At 39.0% G+C, this 13,515-nt stretch overlaps 1 protein-coding gene across 6 annotated transcripts in view; it reads left to right on the top strand.

The window, feature by feature from the left end:
• The window catches only part of BMPR1B (bone morphogenetic protein receptor type 1B), a 235,325-nt gene that overhangs the window by 79,009 nt on the left and 142,801 nt on the right, over positions 1-13,515 (top strand). For 5 of the 6 annotated variants that reach the window (XM_058838508.1, XM_058838507.1, XM_058838514.1 and 2 more), the window contains one exon: positions 9,426-9,487. The exons of the other annotated variant lie outside the window; for it this stretch is intronic. The gene's annotated coding sequence lies outside the window, so the exon portion shown is untranslated. The remainder of the gene's footprint in view (positions 1-9,425; positions 9,488-13,515) is intronic. 6 annotated transcript variants of the gene reach the window in all.

A 13,515-nucleotide genomic window follows, 5' to 3' on the forward strand; every position in this document is an offset into this window, starting at 1 on the left:
TATCCATGGAATCTCTGTTTTCTAATGAGGCTCCTTGAAGCAGAAGTCTCGTGATGTTCCCTGTGGTCCTGTAGCCTCTTTTCCAGGCTGGTATCCCAATTATCCAGTGTAGCCAACCAGCACATCCCTGTACAGCAGAGCAGCTGCATCCCACATCACTGGGGCCCAGGAGCACAGCAGCAAAGTGAGGTGCTTGATAACCACAGGCAGAGCTGCTGGTTTTATCCCCATTCATACCTCTGAAATGCCATTCAGAATGGTAATCCTGCCTTCCCTTCTCTTTGGAATATTAAATACTTGACTCTGCAGGTGATGAGCGCAGAAATCTGCAAAGATTTTGCTTTAAGAGAGGGGTCATTACATTAGTTCGTAATGGAAGGTGAAGAGGTAGAAAGACCCTCAGTGTTATGCTCCTCCTCAAGACAGCCTCAGACTTCCACCTAGAGGGAGTTGAAATTGATAGTGCTTTATCTAAGAATAACTCATTGCAGGGACATTAAATGGTACTGTCCCAGCAGCAGGCCTGTGTCCCTGTAAGACTCGTGTAGCACAGGCAGCTTGCTTGGCAGGCCTGTCTGCCTGCTGGGCTTTTAGCCTGCTAACCATCTCACCTTGCCTCTGATGGTTTAGCACAGCAGAGAGCAGGGAAAAAAGTATTCTGTCATCATCATATCAATGTTTTCTCTATGAGGATGATGTAAACTTTTTACAGAAAACAACATCCCAAAAGTTCGTGAGGTCTGGGGCTATGGGAGCCTGTGCACTCAGGCCCTGGTGTCTTGTGGGAGCTGAAATCTTTATACTGGTGTACACACCTCCTTGAAACCTTTTCCAACACAAGCCTGCTGTTTCCATTAAAGGATTTTATGGGGCTCCCTGTACATCATATCTTGCACAGCTTACCATATTGGCTCTTAAAAGTGGCTTTGAATACAATGCCAAGGCCCCCCAGTAGCAGCTTTACAGGCTGCTGGCGAGCTGGGAAGCTGCAGTTGGCTGTCCCCATGCTAGCCGAGCTCCCTTGCTGGCTTTTCCAGCTAAAATGATGAAGCATCTGTTCTGTCTAGTTTAATTAGATATGACTTCCTTCCTGAATACAGCAGGGAGCTCTACAAGCTCTTGTTCCAGAAGTGCCTCCTTCGAAGGAAAAATGGGTTCCAGTCTAATGCCATTGTCTAATCCCCCTCTGTACCTAGTGCCTGTGCAAAGGACTTCCATGTGGGCCCTAAAAACCAAAAAAAAAGCTTCCATCATCAAGATAGTTTCTGTTTCCTTTCAGGAATCCTGGAATAAAATAATTTTTTTTCTTGCTTTCAGTCTTGCAAAGTTGCTAAGGAGCCACAAATCTAAATATTTTTTGAAATTTGACACTCACTGTCTGTACATCAGCTTGTATATGAGCACTGCTGAAGGGATCTCCTAAACTCACTATTGCTTCCAGATCATTAGATGCAGAATAACGTGCTTAAGGACCTTTTTGCCATTATATTGAAGACCCAGGTAGATGCTGCAGCCTGTAGCAGGTGATGGCTGCTCAGAGGCAGAGTACTTGAAGGCAGAAGCCTTAATTCCACTGTGCCTGCCTGCAGAGACAATTTATATCCCAAGTTTTGTCCCAGGCGCTTGCAGGATACAGTTGAAGTGCAAAGAGATCTCTGGTAGCCTCAAGACAAAGCCAGCTCATTTTAATGTAGATATAACAGCAAGAGTGTCCAGCTCAAATGTTGCCACTTAGAAGAAACTTTTTAGGAGGCACATAATGCAGCTTGGCCTGTTTTTCTGTGTAAGTTATTTATTTCAGTGCAAGGGGAAAACAAGCCTGTAAAACCTCAGCATGTTATTGCATAGTAATTTTAAAAGTGGTAGAAGGTTGTACAACAGGCACTTAAAGCACTGCATAGCTTGGGGGCTTTTAGCAGTGATGGGGACTGAATAATATGTATTTTTTTCAGGAGGATAAATGTTAAAATAGGGAAATAAAACTGAAGGATATATAAATGTAAATTATTTTTTCCCTATAAGAAACACAGAAGTAAAATTCATCTCCTTAGTAAGCCACACTTGAAGATTAGAGCACTGAAGAAACAAACACTAGATAAGCTTTTAATGTAGCAACATCATCCTCAGGCTTTTTTTAAAGGAAAAAAGACATCTTACAGATTGCATGTAAGTAAGAAACATGAGAGAAACTTCTTAAAGGAGGAGTTTGGTGCTCTGATTAACTTAGGTCTGAAGATGAAAAGTCTCAGGGAGATCTGAGAAGTTGGGTAGAAACAATTCTAGACCTAAACAGGCCTCATGACTAAAGAATATTTGAAAATTAATAGTCATTTAGAATAGAAGACTCTGCCAAGGTAAATTCTTTTCAGTGTAATTAGTAAAGAAGGAAGTGTTCATTTGTTTGATGCTCACAGTGTTTGATGCTGCCAGTGTTGTATTTCTATTTCATAAAAATTCTTTCCTTTATATTGCTGTGGTTAATACTTGGAGGGAAGAAAACACAGAAAATAAAAGTCAGTATTGAATGGGAAGGGGTGAGCTTAAGAATAGGGCTGCAATGCACGTGGATCCTTTCAAACAGAAAAAAGTGGGCAGAGCCAGGTAGGATTGCTGTGGTTTGGTTTAGACCCAGTGCTGTGTTTTGAGTAATTTGCCTGTCCCAAACTGGTCCATAATGGTCTCTGCTTTTGGTTACTGCTTGTTCTCTAGACCAGAACATGTCATGGTGTACTTCCAGATGGGACTTCCCAGGCTCAAAACACTTAAGAAAGTCAAAAAGCGGGGTGTCAGTAGCCACGTTTTTCAAGACTGTTGCATTTAGGCAAGAGTCCAGAGAGGAGAGTGTAAAAGCTGCTCCATGGTTGGATTGCGAAACCATTGGCTCCAGGTTCTCATGAGGTCTGTGTATGAATATGGCTGGAGCCTGAAATCTTGCAGCTTTATCATGTCTACATGTTTTCCAACTTCTTTTCTACACAAAGACTACAGGGAACACCGGCCAACACGTGGCTTGTGTTATTTTTGAATTATTATTGTTAGGATTTTGCATGTTGGCTAATGTGTTATTGCTGTGGCGTATCACAGAAATAAAATGTGGCCTTATTTTGACAGGGAAATGTATGTCACAATTTCCTTGTGATATATTGCACTGCCTTGTTAGTTTGATATTTTCCATTAATGCGAAAGAGCAGAGTGGAATAAGGGAGCAGAAGAGATGTTCATCTGTCATGAATTTTCCCTTTCCTTGGAAGGCTCTCATGTCCTCTACCAATTAGTTGCCTTCCCTGCACTGCGTGATGTGCTGCCCACTCAGAGTTGAGCTGGCAGTTCACACGCAGTTTGTTCCCCTGCGAAATCCCTGCAAGCAGAGCAGCTCCACCAGTCTTCCCAGGCTGCCCTGTGGGTCTCTTGGTTGCCAGGCTTGAGAAACTGGAGTGTGTTCTTCTGGATTTAGCCAGAATATAAAGATCCAGGCATTTTCAAGTAAGTGTGATCCTGCCTATTTTCAGATTCAGAAGTTTATTTGAAACAGTTTATATAGATTGCTTCAGATTGTTACGGGGGTTTTTTTATCATGATTTTTGATGTGTAAGCAGTCAAATTTTATGTTCACTACCAGGCTTGCTGAAGTTTAATGATGCAGATAATTTATGGGCTTCACTAGAGATGGAGATTTATGGAAGGAAAAATTTATGCAATTAGATACATTAGTGTATTTCTATTTAACTTTTAGAGTAATTAACTTCAGAAGTTATTTGAAGAGTTGATAAAAGTTTTATGATGGTATGGCCCTATTACGATTTTCCAGTCAGTTTCATTTTTACTGCATTGTTTTGTTTGCTTGGCTGTTCATTTATTGGTCTGATTTTATTCAGTAGGAGCAGCAATGATTGTAGACATTCATTTCCCATGAAAAGCTTATGTTACTCTGATAAAAACAAAATCTAACTCCTCAAAAATAGTACTGTAAGAATTCCTCTTTGAATAGGAAGTTTGAACAGCTGATCTTGATAGGTCATAGAGAACAAATTTATTACCTAGGGGACTGGGTGCCAGCATTTTACTTCTGCGTCAGAGCACTGTCTCATGCAGAATTGTGCTCAAGATGTGACCGAGACTGCGCGTGTCGTAGCGTTAGACCAGAGGCACACACCATTGCCACTCTGAGGCTGAGGTTTTAGATGGTATTTGGAGTTGTATTTCAGGGGACAGGTGGAAGTAATGATGACAATTAGAATGCCTTTGATGCCACATTTAGCAAGTGCTCTTTTACTAAAGTGGGCAGATCAAACAACAGGAAGCAGTTCCCTCACTTGTAATATGAAGCTCGGCTTTACAACCAGTCCTCTGTCCGAAAATCTGCCTCTCTTTTGCAGGGAGCAACTAAACTGTTATTTTCCCTGCTGCCCTGTTTCCCCTGGTTTCCCTATTGGGTTTGCTCCTCTGTGCAAGTTTAATGCAGGAAATAAGTCAGTTATAAACCAAGTCAGTTCTTTGTCACCTGGGGTACATCGACATAGCTAGAAGAGCCCGAAAGCCTCTTGCCCGTCCTAGGAAGTCTACACCATGGCTGTGCTCAGAGCAAGCAGAGTGACTTCCCAAATCAGGGAATTCTGGCCATGAGTTGAGGGCTATTGCATTTTTGTCCCAATGAGTCATTTGCTCCAAAACACTGATAGTTCCCACTGTTAATGTTACCAGATGGCACCGAGTGGCCCAGAACTGCAGAATTTTGCTGAGCACATCTGTCAGAAACAGCAGAAGTGTAACTTATGTTCACGCTGGTCTTTGAGTGGTTTGTCGCAGCTGACATTTAATAATAAAACCGTTCTAATCATCCTCCATTTGTTTTGGTGGCTATTAAACACATCAGCTTCACAAAAACTGATTGATTGTAGCCAACCTTCTCTAAGACACTGAAAAATAAGGACATTCTGCTGGTCCAACTGGTTGGCTGTTGTCTAGTTAAGAACTACACACCTGCAGTCGTCAAACACAGTAAATCTATGTTACAGACCTGAGTCCCTCAGTGATATGTCCTTTAAAACAGGGACCCACATGGGAGGTGTCTCTTGCTTCCCCCAACTTGCCATTTGGTGTCTTTTGCCACATTCTGTGCTGTATATCTAACTAACAAAAAGAGAGATGAGAGAGAATACTGATTCTGTAAACTGAACAGAAAGATGGGTTATTTTGTCTTTCTTGTAACTAAGAAAACAATGGTAGATAACATAGGAAATGTACCCAAGTTGTGTACAAGTGGATGAGCTGATGTTTGCAGTGACTTCGAGTTTTGAACATAAGATTGAATGTGCTATTCAAGCGTGAGTCCAGCAGTTCTGTCTTTTTTTCATGCTTTTTGTATTACAAATGTGTTTTGGTTGAGGTACAGCTTTGCAGTTCTGTAATGTGACTTGTTATGTATTCAGAACAAGGGTCAGGTTTCAGTTTTTTGTTTGTTTTTTTGTTTGTTTTTTTTTTACATAGAAGGGCATCTGCCAATTAGTCTTTCAGGGATTCGCTGCTGTTATTTCTCAGCCATGAACACCTTGTTAAAGTTTATTCGAAGTCAGTGCTCCATGTTGAGTTGCTGGAATACTGAATTGTTCTTTCCGCTGGGACTTGCTTGATTTGAGTGAAGAGAGCACAGCTCTCTCCCAGTGCACCACAAGTTACAAGCATGAGGGAATAGTGCAGGGGCTACCAGCAAGCAGCAGCTTGGCACATCACACTCTTCATACATTTTCTGGTTGCTGCTTTTTTAAATCCTTCTGTCATCCGGGAGGATGTACACAGGCATTTCACAAATAGTAACATGTACAGACCCACCAAAGTGATTATTAGGCAGTGCATATTCATGTGACTGCTATAAAGTTTTTAATGCAGGGAGGTTGGACTAAATGACCTTTAAAAGGTCCCTTCCTACTCAAAATTTTCTATGATTCTATAGTGTTAGATGCATATATTTGCAATATTTGAATAGTCGAAAATATATTCTCGACATTTTAATAGCTTATTAGCTATTAAAGTTCTCTGGTATTTTATATAGTATATTTTATATACTATGGGTTTACTTCTTCTATTTTCCATGGACATGTGGGTAAACATACTACATGGGTGTTCCCCTGGAAAGAGCAAGTATAAAGAAATTCTACTTTCATTTATGTAGATAAATCACTGTTTTCACATTAGTGGGTGGAAGGGAAAAGGCTAAAAATATTTTCTGCCCGTAAATTATATTGCCGTTAGCACAACCACTTTTGCATGTGATCCCTTAATTTATGTGTGTGGCAAACTCCAAGGTGAGATGACCCAGATCTGATTGCAGTCATGTATCAGTGTAAAGCAGATGGACAGCGGCTGCTCCCCAGGCAGCCACAGTGCTCCCCTCGGTGGAAGTCAGCCTGAGATCAGAATCTGAAACATTTACATATTCTAGATAAGAAGGTGAAACTTAATATTTCGTGTTGCTAGTTTTGAAGGAACTGTCTCAGCTGGGTTTCTGTTTGTTTTGTTTTCTACTGTCTCTTTTTCTTGTGCTGTGAAGTAGAAGGAAAAACTAAACCAAGACATTATTGTACAATAAAAGGCTATAGGGTAGCTAAGAATAGGAAAGGTAACTTACTCTGTATAGTCCATCTATTACTAGTGGGACATACAGCTGGATCCCTGCAATAAATTACTGCAGGGTACCTCAGGTACTCTCCGAGCAAGAAAAATTTCTGAGCTGAGCTCGCAACAGTGCTTTTTTATTGTGGAGAGCTCTCCTCTCTGTTTGTGATAGACAATAAATGAACTAATGTGATGAAATGTCCTTTTTGTGCTTTTCAGGATCCTGGTTTAGCGCAATGAAGCACTTGCATAAACTTGTGCCACACAGGCATTTTTTCAGATGTTGCTGAATAAAAATAGTTTAAAATTGCCAAGAGGTGGCTGCCGGGTTATGGACATGAATTTCATAAATCTTTTTATCTAAATTAAAGTAAAATCAAGAGAAAAGCTAACCAGGTCTTCGTTAAAACAAACAAAACCACACGAGAAAAGTGTGTTAGGCTGTTTAAAAAACAAGAGTCTTTGCTTGGCTCTGGTGGGTATCCTCAACCTGAAGTCCAGAAGTACTAGATTTTCTTTCCAAGCAAGAAGGTGCCTTCTGAATGTGGACAAGGAATCGGACAAATCAATTAGCCAGAATAAATAATAAAATGTTTCTTGGAGGCATAAGGCAAGGCTTCAGTCCAATAGTACTTTACAGTTATGCAGGCTTTAAAAGGAAGATAAGCCAATACAAAAGTACTGCAACAGATTGAGTTAGACACTAGATTATAATTCTTTGATGGTAGCAAGCAAATAACTGAAACTCCAGGCTCCTATTTCCTATACATGAACACAATGAGATAGTGTTTCTTACTTTCAGGAGAGAAGTGAACATTGTTTCTCAAAAATGTTGTGTGTGTCATTTATTCCTATTGTATGGGGTGATTTGGGCAGTGGGTGGGGGTTAAGTTAGATCATTTACAAGCATCCTTTTGGAATTGTTTTCATGGCACGATAGAAAGAAACAAAGGTCTTTGCTTGTATCTCTAATTCTTGCATTGCACATTTGAACAACTTTAATCTGTTACTTAGTTTAATAGAAAGTATGCATGGAGAATTTTAGTTATTTTATAGAGAAACTGAAGAATTTTTTTATTTTTATTTTTTTATTATATAGGTTATTTCTACATTTAACTGCTGGCACTCCATTACTGTGGATCTTATTAATGTCGTGTTACATGGATTTTTCAAATTTCCCTATAAACTATACATTTTATATTGCAAATGCTTAGGATTTGGTTTTGTATTGATGGACTGTATGAAATCTTCCAAATGTGGGAATACATGTTTGCAAAATACTCCCGAACAAACTATTGTAATCTCCTTGTCTTCTTTCTAAATACATCCTCCACTTTTACCAGAGGTAGCAAAAACATTATGCTAAAAGAATTTGAGCTAGTTGAGACCACCTCCCATTTCTAGGTTTGTGTTTGATTTTGGTGATATTGAATTTGAAGCAGAAACTCTCTCAGTGGAGGAATGCAGTGCAAAAGCCTGGGTCCAGATGTTCTGCTTCCCTCCCATACCAACCTAGGCCTCTGAGGCAGAGATCCCCCTCCCCGAAAACAAGACTTGGACAAAGTGCAAACACCTCATTTCCTGAAATCTCATTGTTTAGGCCAACAAACAGGCAGGTCAACGTGCAGGTTGCAGAACTGAAACTGAACACCACCTCAGTTTCCCCGGATCAATGAAGTGTAATTTGAGGCTTGTGGTTGCCTGTCCAGCTTGGAGAACCAGCACAGAGAACAAAGGCTCAATACTTTGGCCTTCAGATATTTGAGCAGTGAAATAGTGTTGCTGCTGTTCTCTTCTGCTGGCTTTTGGCTCAGGGCTGTGCTGTTTAGGTAGGCTAGGCATATATTTTTTGTGATGGTTATTCCAGCAAATTCTCCTAGAACAGAGACAGCTTAAGCTGAACCTAGGTAGGTTAGCTGAAGGAGAAAAACAAAACAACAACAAGACAAAACCCCAAACCAGGAAAGAAGTTATTTGAGTTCTGCAGATGTTCACATAGACTGTTTCTAACAACAAAGCTTCTTGGTCAGTCTCTCTGTAAAATCAAGGCAGTGAAGAGCCCTTAGTGAACAATAAATGAAAAACTTGGCACAAGTGTGGCACTAGATGCAGATTAAAGAACAGTAGTTGTAACTGGCTGTGATACCTATTGCATTTTCAGCAACTTGCATGAAAGGTTAGAGCCCATAGCTTCTGCCCTCAGTGGGAGATGGCACATACAAATTGGGCTGTCTTGACTGAAATGTTTCTGCAGTGTGGCTGCTGCTTTTTGGACCAGGAGCTTTTTTTGGCCAGTAGAAACTCAGGCTCAGTATTTTGTTTAGCTGCAGTTCAGGGTGTTAATTTATAATTAGGCTTCACTGGGATGTAATCAGATCCATACTTTCAGGGAGTATGGGGTTTTTTGCATGTTTTTACTAAAGAGCTCATTAGAAGTTGATGGGAGTTGAGTGCTTCTCAGCCCAGTCACACACCTCTTCCTAAAGCACCTAATTCAATTGATTGGGGTGTTTAGTGACAAGAAATACTGTGTCAGCAGGACCTTAATTATTTAATCTATCTAACCACGGCATGAGTGTTGTGAGTAATGCATGGAGGTAGATAAAACTCTGCCACCTCCATGTCTGAGCAGGAGTACTGGGAAAGGAAAAAAGGCAATTTTTTATTAGTAAATATATGCAACATTGTGCAATTGCTGCTTCATATGTGCCACATAGGCACAACATTTTATTTGTCATTTTGCTTGAGTGACTGAACTCTAATGTTAAATGTAAAATATCATACGTAATTGATATTTTTCTGCTCTGTTGTAGATTATATCATCTTACTTACACTGTGAGACAAGAATAATTATTGAAAATTAAGAGCTCTACAGGTAAGAACTGAGTTAACTAATTTTCTTTTTATTAAGACAATTGTTGCCAATAAGCACCATCATAAAGTAAATGCAGAATTGTTCACTCTTCATGAACTACCCTTTAAAAGCTGAAGAAAAGTCATTTGAGATGCTCGCAGTGATACAAGCAGGAAATTTGAGAAAGACAGATGTCTTTCTCAAGTTTGAATGGTGTTATTATTTTGAATGCTTAGTACCTAGGATGTCTGTCAAGAAGGGGATTTGTAAAGAATTGTCTCCTGACAGAAGAACTGAAGGGAGCCAGTTGTGCAAGTGGCTGGAGGTAATGGGCACACAGACACCAGGTGTTGGCAGCATGACTGGTGCAGGCTGCTTGTCATTGTCTGTCTCACATTTTCAGATACCCATTGGGAGACCTAAACTTCGTGTTCAGGAAATGTCCCTAGTCCCCTTGGGGTTATTGCTAAATAATAGCATGCCTGGTAAATTAAGCTGTCATTCTTTGACTGATGTCTCCCCTGGGGTAAACAAGAGGTAGATCGGCAGAGCAAAAAGTCATCAGCTCTTTGTTTATTTAAACAGTCTGCTAAAACTCCTGCCTAGTGCTTAAGAAAAAAGGGATTTGAGTCTTTTCAGGAGGATTGTTGAAAGATTAAATAATTACTCTGTTCATAATGGGAAAACTCCCACTTTGCTGGAGATGGTGTTGTAAAGCCTTATAGTCAGAGCTGACATAAAAACAAAATGTGGGCAATTTTACCTTACACAAAATGAGGGGGAGTTGTGTGGTTTTTACTTCTAATGCAGACTGAGACAATGTAGGTAAGCAGTTCACTGGACCCAAGTAAAGGATACAGAAACACAGAAATTTGATAGATGTTTACAGAACCTATGATGTCCTTTAAGTTATGAACTGTCAACCCACTTTTCCAGGCCACTGAAAAATTTGCAAGCTGTTTAATCTACACAGCCCTTGCCATCCTTCCAGTTTCTTCCTTTTTGTATGCATCTATTTCATCCTAGAGCTTATAAACACAATACAGGAAGTTGTTGAAATTGGAGAATCAAACATTTTTCCATACACAGGTAGCGCTTCCTGACTGCACCATATTCTGTTACCTTGCCTCAGTATCATAAAGAGCCTGAAGCTGAGAAATTGTGTTGAAGTTCCTTTGGGTTTACATTCTTGGAACTTTTCCTAGAGCAATTTCATGACTTAATTTGCATTTGGTGTTAGAAAATTTATAAGACTCTTGTGCTTTGTTACTTATACCTAGATTTTGAAAGGAAAAAGAATGAATGCCTGTTAAGTTTAAAATAAAGTTGTAGCCTTTTCCTATAAAAATGGATGTGCTAACCTTGAAATGCCAGTAAGTTGCATGGAGGTATTAAAAAAATAAAAACTATGTTATCTTCCAAACATTATAAGCTAAACCAATAAATTAAGTATAATATTTTCTATGTTAATCTTTATTGATATAGAAACATGGTATATTAGAACTCTTAAGACTGTTAAAATGCTATTGATTTTCTGTGTTCTGTCCCAAATCTTTGTATTCCCATTCTTGCAGAAAATTAATATTTTCGTTATTAGCTGTTCAAGCATTTTTTAAGCTGAATATTTCCTTTAACAAACAACTTTTTAAATACTTTTTTTTTTAAAACATTTTAAGGTTAGTAATTTATTTACCATATTTAACTACATGATAGTGAATGCTATTCCTGCTTCTACAGCATCCTAGTTAATTGTTTATCTGCCTGAATCTGAAATGAATACAAAGATAATAATAGAACCAATGTAATTGTGTGGATGTATATATCCATGGCTTTTGGTTGTACATCTGCATAAATGTAAATGGCTTTATTGCTTCACACTGAAGACCTTTTGAAGGGTGTTGGATGACTCTGTGCTTAAAATGCCTCCTGGGAGGAAGGCAATACCTTGGTCACCTTATATGATGTTCCTAGTCAGTTCAGTCATTTTTGGGGCAAAAAAAATTGCCTTAGTAAATTAAATGAAAAACCTCTTGAGCAGGTTCATGCTTTGTCCATGTAATTCCTGTACTAGTCCTTGTTTTTAGAGTTATACCTGTGTAATACAAAACATTTGAGCTGGCATATGCTGCATTATAGGCATCTGTTTGTAAAATGCTACAGAAGATTGTCCACTCTTTCAGCAGTAATTTTTCAACACTTGACCAATTCAAAATGAGCTTTGAAATTTTAATGACTACGTAAATTCTGAATGCTCTTCCTTATGTGATGGTTGAAGCAGTTCCAGTGGATTGTACTGGTTGTTTCTGTCACTGCTTTACCAATATAAGAAATCATTGTAATTCAAAGGATGTACAGAAATATTTGATTTGTATACCTTCACTACTATTTATTACTGGGAAAAAAAATAATAATAAATGATAGAAGAAAACAATAATAATTCTTGTGCTTCATGCATTGCATATCTGAAAAACCCATTTGAGCTTGGTTTTACTGTGAGAAGGACTTTAGTTATTGTGATTCCATGAATATTTCTTCTATGAAAAAAAAAAAAGCAAAAAAAAAAAGCTATAACATCAAGCCTAATAACTTCACCTGAAACAATTTTTTGTTCATGTTTCACGTGGCACCAATGCACCTGTGAGAAGGGCGTGGCAATATACAGAAAATTGTTGCTCTATATCATGGGCTTGAAACCAATCAAATTATTGAGCTGACTGTTACTTGGGTAACAGGGTTAGTGAGTTGTCTTAGGGAACACAACCACCTGAAAACTATTTCTTTTGGGGAGCAGGGACTGGGGAGAAAGAAAACAGAGGTAGCTCTCAAGTGTTTTAGCTGGTGTCACAGACATGGTAATGAAAAAAGCAGCAATAGTCCAAGGGAAATAGGAGGAGGATGAAGGTGGGATAGGTAGAGGAGAGTAGTCTTTTCACTGGCAACCTACTGTCTTCTGATCTCAGCTGTCTCATAAAACTTCTGTTCGCAATTTGGTGAGGAATTCTTCAGTCTGATGAGCTTGGCAGAATAAAGGGGTGAGTGTCTTACTAGTGAGAGGCCCCAAGAAACATCTCCATCCCACTAACTCCTAAGGAAGATGCGCCCCGAGTCTTCTTCCAGCTCAGATCTCTTTTAAGATATCTGTTCTTCCTCCTTCTGAATCCTTTTGGCAGATTCAATTTACATCATGCTCTGGGGATTTTACTAATTTCCTATTATTGACCAAATATCTTGCAAACCCCTGCAGTCAAGGTTGGCAAGTATAATCTTGGTATAGGTGAGTTCAGCTCCTGCACATTCAACCTATGGCATCTTTACTGTCTGGGACCATCCACCCAAACTGTGTTTGTTTGATGAGTAAGTGGCACCAGAATGTGAAATCTATCCTATTAGCAGAGTGAATAAATTTACTCAGTATGGAACTTAAAAGTGATTTTTACCATATGCCTTAGGATCATAATTTAAATTAAATTTGCTCAAAATGGAAATCTAGATTCAAGCTGACATCATAACATATGACCTCTACTAGCAATGAAAATTGAAAACATGAGACAAGGACATTAATCACTGAATAGTTTATAAGCTGCCCTGAATGTTCATCTGAGATGTTAACACTGTTTTATTTTATGCAATAACAGCTTAAAGTAAAAATTTATGAACACTGTGAGGTGCCTAAGTTAAGGCATTCAGATTCATTTTATTGTACCCTGGCTCAAATCTTTTGAGTCTTTAGAGAAGTGCACAGAGCCACTTGTGTGCCTAACCTATTGCTTTTAGTGCATGCATAACCTCCTCCTTTTACTGGGACTGGAAATGTGAGTAGGATAGTGGGGATCAGATTTTGCAGCCAGACTTGTGTGAACTCAAATATGTTCGTACATATCCATTTTCAGGAGGAGGTGTTTAATAGCCTCAGTGTGGAAGTGTCTATAAAATTTGGGTCATTGTTTTCTGGGGTTTTAATTCTGCTTTGCAGTTAGAATTTTCTATTGGAGTTCTGATAGTAGGTTTTGAATTTTTATTTTTTTTTTTTAATAGATACCTGTAATTGT

This window comes from Poecile atricapillus, chromosome 4, assembly GCF_030490865.1.
Source record: "Poecile atricapillus isolate bPoeAtr1 chromosome 4, bPoeAtr1.hap1, whole genome shotgun sequence".
NCBI classification, from domain to species: domain Eukaryota; kingdom Metazoa; phylum Chordata; class Aves; order Passeriformes; family Paridae; genus Poecile; species Poecile atricapillus.